Source organism: Labrus mixtus, chromosome 15, assembly GCF_963584025.1.
Source record: "Labrus mixtus chromosome 15, fLabMix1.1, whole genome shotgun sequence".
In the NCBI taxonomy this organism is placed as follows: domain Eukaryota; kingdom Metazoa; phylum Chordata; class Actinopteri; order Labriformes; family Labridae; genus Labrus; species Labrus mixtus.
Window position 1 is genome coordinate 1,886,936 of NC_083626.1, and position 12,175 is coordinate 1,899,110.

Genomic DNA, 12,175 nt, shown 5'->3' on the forward strand with positions numbered 1-12,175 from the left:
ACAGAGAGAGAAAGAGAGAGAAAGAGAGAGACAGAGAGAGTAAGAGAGAGTAAGAGAGAGAGAGAGAGAGTCAGAGAGAGAAAGAGAGAGTAAGAGAGAGAAAGAGAGAGTAAGAGAGAGTAAGAGAGAGAGAGAGAGAGTCAGAGAGAGAAAGAGAGAGTCAGAGAGAGAAAGAGAGAGACAGAGAGAGAAAGAGAGAGACAGAGAGAGAAAGAGAGAGTAAGAGAGAGAGAGAGAGAGTCAGAGAGAGAAAGAGAGAGTAAGAGAGAGAGAGAGAGTCAGAGAGAGAGAGAGAGAGACAGAGAGAGAAAGAGAGAGACAGAGAGAGAAAGAGAGAGTAAGAGAGAGAGAGAGAGAGTCAGAGAGAGAAAGAGAGAGTAAGAGAGAGAAAGAGAGAGACAGAGAGAGAAAGAGAGAGACAGAGAGAGAAAGAGAGAGTAAGAGAGAGACAGAGAGAGAAAGAGAGAGAAAGAGAGAGACAGAGAGAGTAAGAGAGAGTAAGAGAGAGAGAGAGAGAGTCAGAGAGAGAAAGAGAGAGTAAGAGAGAGAAAGAGAGAGACAGAGAGAGAAAGAGAGAGACAGAGAGAGAAAGAGAGTGTAAGAGAGAGAGAGAGAGAGTCAGAGAGAGAAAGAGAGAGTAAGAGAGAGAGAGAGAGTCAGAGAGAGAGAGAGAGAGACAGAGAGAGTCAGAGAGAGAGAGAGAGAGAGAGTCAGAGAGAGAGAGAGAGAGAGAGGGGGAGAACAGGTCCACTGTCCGTACATCCCTCTTGTAAATGCACCGGTTGAGGTGCCTTGCTCATATCAAAACTGAAGCTTCTCATGGCTTCGATTTAATAATGTTAAGGTACAGCTGCTTGCTGCTGATGCTGTACTGAACTCCTATAAATAACAGAATATCGAGTGGAACTTTTCAAAACATGAGGCGTACCCCTGGTGTTTGTGTGTGTGAATAAGATGAGCAGGTTAAAGTTGTTCGTCGAAAATACTAAAGGCGGGAACTCCACCGCCCAGGTATCACGTCATTCTGTGGGAAACACTGTTTGCACACAAACATTTTGGATTAAGTAAAATGTATTCTTTATTTCCAGTTTGTTGTTTCTCCTCCTCTAAACCTCATACGATCGCTATTAACTCAGTATTCTACTAACTGAGCACACCTTTTGGTCCCATAGAAAATACACCCTAAAGCCAAAAGGACCCAAATCACATTCCCTACTTCCCTTTAAGGTTGTTCACTCTGAACTTCATAGATCATCCATTGGTCACCAACTATTACATTAGCTTCACTGTACTGCAATCAAACTCGAAGCTGTATTGTGTTTGTTGCATAGCAACTGTATTAGTCTCAGAGAAAACATACAGCAGAATGACAAACGGTCAGACTAACCGCTCATCCACTAATAAATATGAATATAACAATAAATGTGTGAATCAACCCTTGATGTGACAGAGTTTCCTAATCCAAATATATCCAGTTTACAGGCTCTGCTGTGATGGTCTTAGACCACTAAAGTACAAAGAAGTATCCAAATATGGTTACAATGCATCAATGCAGAGTCTGCAGTTTCAGGGTAATGAGATCATTCGGCTATCTGCTTTACTAATGAAGTTTTAGAGATTAGTTGTTTAAATTATATAATTGAGTAAATGATTGATTGATTAAGGCTGAATATAATACAATAATAAATATAAATTACCAATATTCAAACTAAAGAGAGAAAAATTGCTCAGCTCACCATCCTCTCATATTTATCTCATATGGCACCTGATAAAAATAATACAGTAATGAACTCATGCAAGATAGTTATGATCCACAAATTCCCTAATGTCATGTTAAGTTGTGGATCCACTACACAATTTCCCTATCATTTAATAAATCCCTAAACTGGATAGCATGAACAACATTGCTTTGCTTATGCCTGGGAGTTTGGTCTTTGGGTGGACCAAGTTCTGCCTCTAGGTGTTGGATGGTTTGAAGTGACCAGTAGTTTACCTCATCGCAGCTACAACAACAGCAATAAGGAACAACAAACTTTCTGACACAGCAGCAGAACAACTAAGGCTCAATGTATCTGCTTTCCTATCTAATGCTAAGGGTCCCCCTTCCAACCATACTGTGCAGGAACAGAGAGCCCTGGCATGCTTACAAAAAATCGAGATCACCATTTTGCTCGTGGATAAAGGAAGATGCACAGTTTCTGAACACAGCGGAATACCATTGCAAGATGACCAGTCTTCTCAGCAACACAGACACTTATGAAGCTCTTAAAAAGGATCCTACTAGCACTTACAAAAAAGGGTCATTGATCATCTGTACTGGAGAAGGACAAGTTAATTGAGGCCACAATGCTACCAGCTGTAGGGGAAGCTATTCCTTGTGTTTACAGACTTCCAAAAATCTACAAAGGAGATTAGACCCATCTTCAGCAGCATCAATTCAGTCACATACAATATCTCCAAGCGTTATACAAGCTCAAGTCCATTTACCATGTATTCTGTTGTCACCTCACTTTTCACATTCATCCCAACCAAGGAGGCTGTTGATGTCGTCAGAAAACGGCTCCTTCAGGACACCACCCTATCCCACAGCACTACTCTCTCACTGGACCACATGGATGTCATACTGGACCTCTGCTTGAAAACCACTTTCAGGCTTCTACAGACAGAAACATGGCTGTGCCATGGGCTCACCAATATCTCCTATAATAGCCAATCTCTACCTTGAGGATGTAGAAAACAAGGCATTAGCCACTGGTTTAGACATGTGGACAACATCTGGGTCAAAATTTGCCTGGGTGGTGGCGCCGGTAATGTAGTGGTTAGTGCACGCAACCCAAGCTGGAGGCCCTAGTTTGAATCAGACCCAGGGCTCCTTTCCTGCATGTCATTTCCCACTCTCTCTCGATTTCCTACTCCATCAACTGTCTCATTTCTACAATAAAGGCGCAAAAAGCCGAAGCCTATATGAAGGTGAAGCTTTTACAGTACACCTCAACAGAGTAGACGACATCAGCTTTACCAGAGAGGATGTCAAGGGAAACATCTTGTCCTTCTTGTACAGTGAGGTGTGCATTGAAGAGGACAGGAGCCTCAACATTGACGTTTACAGGAAACCTACCCGCACAGACTGGTATTTACTTTTTGAGTCCCCCCATCCACTACAACATAAACAAGGTGTCATCAGAACCCTACATCACAGGGTTATGAGTGTGCCTTCAAGGGCAAAAGGAAGAGAAAGCAACATAAACACTTCAGTGATGCACTAAAGACATATGGTTACCCGAACTGGGTCTTTGTCAAGCCTTCCAAGAAACACTGCACTAACAAGGCAGAGGAGAACAAAATATCACAGCACTGTAGTTCCATACTTGTCTTGTCTATCTGAGAAACTCAAGAGGATGTTTCACAGACTTAACTTCTCGGTCCAATGAAAACCATCCAACACCTTGAGGCAGAAGTTGGTCCACCATGTTGTTTATGCTATCCAGTGCACAAATACTACAGGGATACATTGGAGAGTCTAAACAACTACTGCACAAACACATGGCACACAATAGGAGAGCCAGATCTTCAGGACAGGATTCTGCTGTCCACCTGCACCTGACGGACCAATTACAAGGCGCACATTTTGGCCAGGGAGAACGTTTGAAGGGTTGTTAAGCAAGCCATCTAGGTTAATGTTGGAAAACCATCACTTAACAGAGGTGGTTGTCGGAGACACGATCTATCATCGTCCTACAATGCTCTATAAAATTCTCCTTCAAAACAACGGAAGCCCCGGTCCCACCCTGAAATGTTTGACCCTTAGGAATCACAGACTACCAGAGGTGTTAACGACTCATGGCAAAACTAGGTCAACGACTCAGCTAACGACTCCCATATGACTATCCTTGATCATTAGAATGCTAATGATCCACTGAGGCTTATATTTCTAGCCTCATCCCCCGGTTAGTTTAGACCCGAATAAACCTTTCGGAGGAGAAAGGAAACGTCTTGAAGATCTCCAACCAAGTCCAGTTGCCTTTGGACCACGCTTCAATTTACCATGACCTGGATGACTGAGAACCTACACAGACAGTTTCCAGTCTTAGGCACTCGCATCCAGCGCAACAGGCCATTATTGAATGTTGTTATAAGTTGAACATAGGCATTTTCCCCTATTCAATACAAGAGATAGGAGCATCCAGTACTTCTGTAAAAATGCCCTCCTGAACCATAAAATGTAAATATTAATAGACGAAGCCTGAGTGATGTCAGCCATCTGTTACTGCAGGGGGTTTGGGGGCTCCGTAGACTCATCAGCGGCTGCCGCCATGCTGGAAATCCTGCCTAGCTTTCAGTCAACCTAACGACAGGCTAAGAGCAGGAGATGAGGGTTTTTTTTAAGCCACCTGACAAACTGTTATATCGGGCCGACCTGTCAGTCAGGTCCGCTGAAACTTCTGTCTTCACTGGAAGTGCAACACCTTAAATGTTATTAATGGTTCAACTTTGTCCTAACTTTTAAATTACATTAGCTTAGATTAGGTTATGTTTTAACTAACGAACGTGTAGCTGGTACAACGTGGTGCTGGTCTTTTAAACCATAACAAATGGTTTAGAACATTAATCTGCTGTATGCGGGCAACATAAAAGCTTCTCAGATCCATATTCACAGAGCTTCACATCTACATCACCAAATTTGCAGCTAATCTGGGAAGCACAGGCAATTGCGTGTATGGTGCAAGTGCACTAGGGCCTGTGTGGTAGGAGGGCCCGTGAATAAAGCGGTCCCCCTCTATACCAGGTCGTTATATGACTTGATGAATGTCACTATTTAAACTGGTTGTCAGAGATACATTTGTGTGATCATGTGATGTTGCTAGCTGAGGCCAAAATCTGAAGCGAGCACAGTGCACATCTCCGAGTCGACCGAGCAATTCAAAATGCTTTTCAAACACAAAAGCGGAAGTCGAAAAGAACAGGAGGAGAGGGTAGCAAAACTCCCTAAATTAGACTCTTTTGGTTTCACAAACAGTCGCCAGCCCACAGTTGACCGCCCCTTGCCCCTTCCTAGCAGAAATGCAGCAGTTCGGCCCATGCTTCAACAGCCATGCAGCAGGTTACGTAAGGGGGATAGAAACTATAACGTAATCCCTAAATAATCGTAACATTGGGCTAGATATACATTTCACATATAGCGTAATGGTGTGTGTGTGTGTGTGTGTGTGTGTGTGTGTGTGTGTTCACTGTAACTAGCGTGCACTAGGGCCCGTCAAAATAGCTTGCACTGGGGCCTGTCGTGACTACCTTACCCCACTGAACACAGGGCTTGATTATAGTTTGCAGTGGCTGATACAGTTTCACTTAAGAATGAAACATTATCTTGGGGGCTCTTTTTATTTGGAATGATGTTCCTCTTTCTCTGTTATGAAAGATGACAACTTAAATTTCATATTCTGTATAATGTTCCCTCTATAGTGGATACAACTACTTGCTGGCATTGTAAAGTATCCACTTACAGAAAATGAGACCAGCCAACAAATATGCACAAGCACTCATACTCTATGACTTAGAGAGCAACATCAACAATATGTGAGCAAATGTCACTTTCTGTTTGATCACAGAGTTTCAGCAATGCACAGCAGGGAGGCAGAGTTCGTTGCAAGCATGCAGCCCAACCAGAGGACCAAGATTTAAGTCCCTGTGTCAGCCCAGCTCCACTGAACTCTTTAAACTGCACCATGGAAAAACTTGCATCCCAGTCATTAGAAAATAACAAGCTCTAGAGGTGCTTGAGACACTCTGGCCTCTGACTTCCCTGTCAAAAGCAGGAAGTGAGGACAATTTCTCAACAGAAAAAAATTCTCCTGCTGAAGATATCGAACAAGGTAAGTACTAGAACTCAATATTTCTGAGCACTAAACAACAAGAATTCCAAGTACCAAGTCCAAAAAACTATGAAGTAAAATATTCAAAAAATATCTAATATTATAGTATTTCTTCAAATGACAAATAATCCCAAATATGTTATAGCTAATCAGAAAAATTCTCCCGGCAACCTCTGGTGTTGAGCAATGAAGCCAATGTGAAATGCAAAAAATTGCAGTTCCTCGAGTGTCCACTTGAGGTCGGCTCCAAAAGTCCCGGAAGTCCCATACACACCCCATATTAAAATGTAAATTTTGGCAGCAGAAATGTGTACAGGCTGATACAAAAAACATTTTTGGTCTGAAAAGTTCATGTCTTTATCGGCATACACTGTAGGGGGGTTATAGCTCCCTGATTTTATGAAAGACATGAGTTATGCATAATTAGGTGCGTGACTGAACTGACTGAAAGCAGACACATTGTAGTGGTTGTCTGGAGGCTTAAGGCCCACCTACGCTCCAACTCTTTGCCTGTTCTAAAGCTGACTGAATATCTGATAGAGTCAGCACTTCCAATATGGCAACTGAGCTTCCAAAACAGCCCTTCAGAAACCATTGGGTGACGTAACTGAGACTTTGTCCATGTTTATATTCAGTCTATGGTTTTAACTTGCTGGTCTTTGAAAAGATGCCCAATTTTATCCATAATTCCCGTCCTGCACTTGTTTCACAGTAACATAAATCTGGAGTGAAAATCATCAGTCAGTGTTGATTGGATGACTGACCACTGTTTTATTAAATAGGTCACTAGCCAGAAACCAACATGCTGTTTAATGTTCCTGAGGCTAATCACAAACACTTCTTCAGCAAAGGGACTGGCCTGTCACAGTAGTTGAATTTTCCATCACAAATGTAATCCCAGAGGCTCTCTTCCTGTTTATGTTGAGCTACCTCCAGCTATGACTGTAGCTGGATAACTGTGCACCATATGGTAGAGGGTTTAGAGTTTGTACAGGAAACAGGCGTGCAGTTAAAGTGATATCATATGACAGAATAATCATAGTTATGGATTTATTTTTACTTATTATTCAACTTACACTGGTGCCAGAGACTTAAAGCATTCAGAAGAGATTACAGTGTTTCAATACACTTCTAATTGTGATAAATGCCACATTAGCAAATTATTCTGACCAAGTAATGTATATGGGCAGACTCTGGTCAATGTGCTTGAATGAAATTCAGTAAAGTGTGAACATAAGCTAACACGATCACAAAATGACAGAGCCAATCGTGTGACAAACAAAATGTCACAAATGCCCTGTGAAACGCTGAGCTCTGTTGCAAGGCTTTATGGTGTAGCACCAACTGTCACATGTAGGATACAGTTTACACTTTCTCTGAGCAGTGACTGTGATCATTGGCCACATGGCCTCTCTCTGACCTCAGACAACATGTTATCCACCTTCCTTTCAATTCCTCCTGTTATTTCTCTGAAGTGAAATGTACCTACAAGCGTTTTGTTTTTAAAAATAATTCGGACTTTGTATGCCTTTATTACAGAAACAGAATAGTGGATAGAATCAGAAATCAGGGAGATAGAGAGGAGGGAAGGACATGTGGGAAAGAAGCCAAAGGTCGGAATTCATACCTGGGCCACCTGCTTCGAGGGCATTAGCCTCTGTGTATGGGGTGTGTAACCAATTATTACTAGGCCATCAGAGTAGTAATTAGTAAGCATTTTGATGTATTTTTCAAACTACATGTCCACTCTGAAAATAAATAATTATTTAATAACGTATGGCTGCCTCAGGCCTGCGAAAAACTATTCAAACATGAGTGGAGTCTTCCACAAGCTAGCTATCATGCTAATCTCACAAGAATGTATGAGAAAGTTATGATTAAAAAAAATCACTTAGCCCCTCTCCCAAGTGCTTTCTTGGGACTCATCTTGTGGAGACAGAGCATGTTCATGTTTCAGGGGTTTCAAATAATCACAGTTGGATACTTTCAAATTTAAGCTAGCTCTTGCTGCCTCTTGGTAGGTGGAAATATGTGGCTTTATACAACAGTTTAATTTCAAACAGACAAGTCAGATACGATTCTGTTTGGAATTTATGAACTGTGCAAATCCTACTATTAAATATGATTGTAGGCTAATTCTGACAGATTAATTTTGGATTGTTGGTGAACTTTGGAAACATGGGTATTCTGCTGTTTAAAGTGGGCTTTTATTAAGAATAGCCTATAAGAATCATGCACAGTTTAATATTCCAAATAAGATCTGCAAACCTATTATAACATGGAAATACAATTATAAAACAGCCATAAAACACAATGGAGGCACAATGTGTCATTGATTCTTTTTAAAGGAGGTGTATTGTCGACATTGTCGGCTTTAATGTGGCCTGACCTGTAAGCTTTGTCATTGTATGAGACTAAATGTTCTGTATGGCACACTGTCTATAATCAATAGGCCTATTCAATACCCATTGAAGCCTATTTGTTCCATTTACTTGTCCACCTTTCTTTCAATCACTAACAGAGTGTAAACTCAATGGCCAATTTTGGTAATCCCACACCTATCAGCTGTTTAATCACCATTCTTACACCAGCACAGACTTAATGAAAAAGACACTCAGTTACAGCCTACAGTGTGTGGGATAGGCTATTTGTAATTCAATATTTTAATTAGGCCACTTACTCATTTGCATTTCTCTTGCATATAGCCTACTTTGACTATATGAAATAGCCTACACAAAATAGGTCAGTTTTTAAGGTGTGTTCGCGGGAATGTTATGGGCTACATTCCATTTCAAATGTGCATTCCCTTTTCCTCATCAATGGAGCTGCTCGTGCTAAAGGACACCACCTGTATGGACGAAGCCTTGTTTTGTTTAAATTCGCTTAATTTGCCAATCACCAGTGAATTTGGCGTTATTAAAATCAGCTGTGAGTCTTGCCTTACCCTTTCTTGCACGTTTCGGCTCCTAGTTGCTCATTGTTCCAGGGAATGAAGACAGTCTCGTTGAGTCACATCAGTTCGGTTCCGTTAGAGCGGCTTCCCAGCGTTTATATCCCCGGCATCAAGTTAAAGGGACTATACCTGCGAGATGAAGGATGAGCTCCGAGTCCGACACACATCAACACAGCTGGACCCCTCTTGTGTCTTGTTGCCCTCTTTGACTCATTAACTGGAGGGGGCAACTAATTATCGACGTGTTTGTATACGAAGATTCACCACGAAGCGCTAAAATAATGCGAGACTTTCGGTAAAAGACGAATTCCTTCTTCTGTTTTCTGACAATGGTGAGACCAGCGAGGAATGAGGCATGATTGCTGCGCGCGCTCTCGACAGCACAGGCTCGTTCGCGAGTCAGACGCTCCGTGGCCGTGGGAGTGAACCGCAATAAGAAATAATTCATGGAAAAAGGGTCGGCATTGAGACTGAGGGAGAATGGCTCCTGTATGTTTCACAGTTGCTTTCGATTAAAACATATAATGTTGAAACTTCAGAATGAAAATGAGAGAAGCCTACTTAAATTGGCGGTCTAATTTGATGGAGCCTCTGCTGGAGACCTCAATATAATGAACGTTAAAATAGGCATATGTCTGTAAACACCAATTGCAGTTGGATAGCCTACGTCTTTTATTTTCACCGGATTTGATGTGCAATCATTTATATAGGCCTATATTTTTTTTTTATCACACTTCTTTAATCTTTTAATCACTCTTTTAATCTTTACTGCACTGACCCTCTCAAAACCACTGATTCAAGATTTTTTTTTTCATGTTATTCGTGCTTCTCTTAATCGGCCCTTTTCATTGACATTATACGACTTGTTATGCAAGGCTCCTTCCCTGGATGATTCTGTAAGAGCAGCTTTCCTCCCTCGGGGCTTACATTGTACCGAGTGAGAAAACTAATAGGCCTCACATAAGAGGAGAGATGCAGAGGTCCCTCGTGCCTTGATTTTTGCCACTATAAGGGTTATTTTCATTTTCATTTGTTTGGTGGATGGTCTTATAAGCAGTGCATGCTCTCCCAGCTTCCCATTCATTTAACAGATACACACACCACACCTGGGAGCTACCCCATACAGTACACCACACAGCTGTGCTGTTCAGTACTGAAGTGCATTATAAGAAAAGCTCCTCTAAATGCAGAGGCCTAGTAGGAAATTTCCCCTGAGCCTCACAGCTGATCATGTTAATACTTTCCTTTAGCTACAGCTGCTTACTATAGTATTTTCTTCTTATTCAAATCTGAGAGACTGCTAAGGACAAAGAGATTTGCCCAGTTTGCCTATAATTGTGAATTCTAACCAGGTCCAGATGTTTTATTATTCACATCAGAACTACAACCACACACAACAATCTTTCCCAGACTTGAAATATTTTGCACGTGCAACTGTAGAAAAATTTTGTGAACTTTAACCAAGCAGTTACCGCTGCTGCAACTTAACACCTTTTTATTTCATTTCATAAGGGCCCTGTCTTACCCTGTTACACAGGCTACCTTCATTTCTGTAAGGATATGTTCAAATTCAAAGGTACAGCAGAAGCTGAGGAGAGACCCTTTTGATGTAACAGAACCTTTTAAGATGCAGGCAAGATGAAGAAAAGAAGTTGAAAGCGTGTGCAGCCAATAGATGTGTGCGAGAGAAAGAACACAAGAAAGGGTGGGAAAACAAGTACAAAGTTTCCCCTGATGAAGGATTTCCATTTTTTTTAGCAACTTAAAGCAAGACACACAATTTGATTCACAAAAGTGTCCAAACCAGCCTTAAAATGCACTGGAGTTTTTCATTTGTGCGTTATCGGGTTTTGCAGTAGGCTAATTGGCCCTAATCTACACTTATATCAGAGAGCATTTAATATGTCCATTATTAAGCCTCCAGGGTGAAGTTAGACCGGATTGCAAATAGGTCAGAGGGTGCATAAATTAGCCATGGAGTTAAAGATTTACAATGGGCATCAAGCAATTCTGTGCTACTAAATAATGGGCTTGCAGTAGGTACATTAAACAGAACTCATTCTAGATCAGGCTGCCTGAAGGAAATTAAAATACTGCTTTACCAAAGTTTCTTTCTTGGGTGAAATGGCACATACATGACATCAGTTTATGGGTGCAGCCCTTTATCGATACATTTTTCGTTGTTGTAACTAAGACATATACAGGTCCATCATTAAAACTAAGCCGGATGGTTTGGGTTTACTAAAAGAATGTCACTGTCCATCTCCAGCCTCTCCTATGTGATGCTAGGTGACCTGGAAGTAAAAAGCAACAGAAGGCATTCCCGCCCACTGGCTCCACTGGCAAAGGGCTGCCCCCACTCTTTCTGTCAGCTCCACCATCACACATCACATAACACATACACACACAAGACATAGAAGCTATTTAATAGTTAACACTGTTTTGAATGATGTGATGCTGATGTGTCCTCTTATGATCTACTTTTCATGTCTTCTAAAGTGTTTCCACCTCTCCTTGTGGAGGTTCTGTGCCTCACAGTTAGAGGCAGCCTAATTCAGTAGTAGGTACTCCAAGTGAGGTCCCCTGTGACTGAGAGAAAGGGAGGTTCCAGGCTAGACAAAGTGCAGCCCATCACCTACTCCTCTGCAAGGGAAGCCCTGCTGGCTCCCGGCCCAGATAACAGAGGAGGACTGAATGTAGGACTCATCCCTCAGCTCTGTGAAGGTCTTCCATGATGCACAAAAAAAAAGCATTTACCAAAAAAAGGAAAACATTGACTTGCTTAACCTTTCCGTTTTAGGCCCACACCCTTAGAGCATCTGCAACTTCTGCAGGCAATGCACAACAGGAGCACTGCCTCACACAGATATCGACAGACTTATTTTCACGAGTGACCTTGAAGTATAACATTCACATGGTTCTGGTTTCTGTGTATCGTATCATGTGTGGAAGTAAAGCTCTCACTGTCAGAAAATGACTGACAACGGAGACCAGGAAAAAAATGCAAAGCGGTAATGAAAGATGAGACTTTCCTCAACACCTCGCTTCATTGTTTATCACTTCGTTCAGAGACCTTAATGGTTTTTCTCCTGCACCAGAGGATCATTCATCTTCTAAGTCGTCTCGTCTGTCTCTCTACAACGAGATACCACAGTGAGAGGGCTGCTAGTCCCCTAATTTAGATGCGAACACATGAGAGGAAATATGAGATAAACTGTTTTTTTTTTCTTCTTTGCATTATGCACTGATGGGAAAAAACTGTTTGGCACACAGCTTCCTCTAGTGACATATTGTTAAGCATATTTTCAATAAAGTCCTGCTCATGGTGGCAGGAACAACAGTTATTCACAGG

The 12,175-nt window shown here is 41.7% G+C and overlaps 1 protein-coding gene across 3 annotated transcripts in view; it reads right to left on the reverse strand.

Annotated features, from left to right (window-relative positions):
* The window catches only part of LOC132989390 (probable G-protein coupled receptor 153), a 34,556-nt gene extending 25,332 nt beyond the window's left edge, over positions 1-9,224 (reverse strand). For 2 of the 3 annotated variants that reach the window (XM_061056995.1, XM_061056997.1), the window contains exon 1: positions 8,815-9,224. The gene's annotated coding sequence lies outside the window, so the exon portion shown is untranslated. The remainder of the gene's footprint in view (positions 1-8,814) is intronic. The other variant, XM_061056996.1, reaches the window with a different exon arrangement.
* Positions 9,225-12,175: the final 2,951 nt, after the last annotated feature.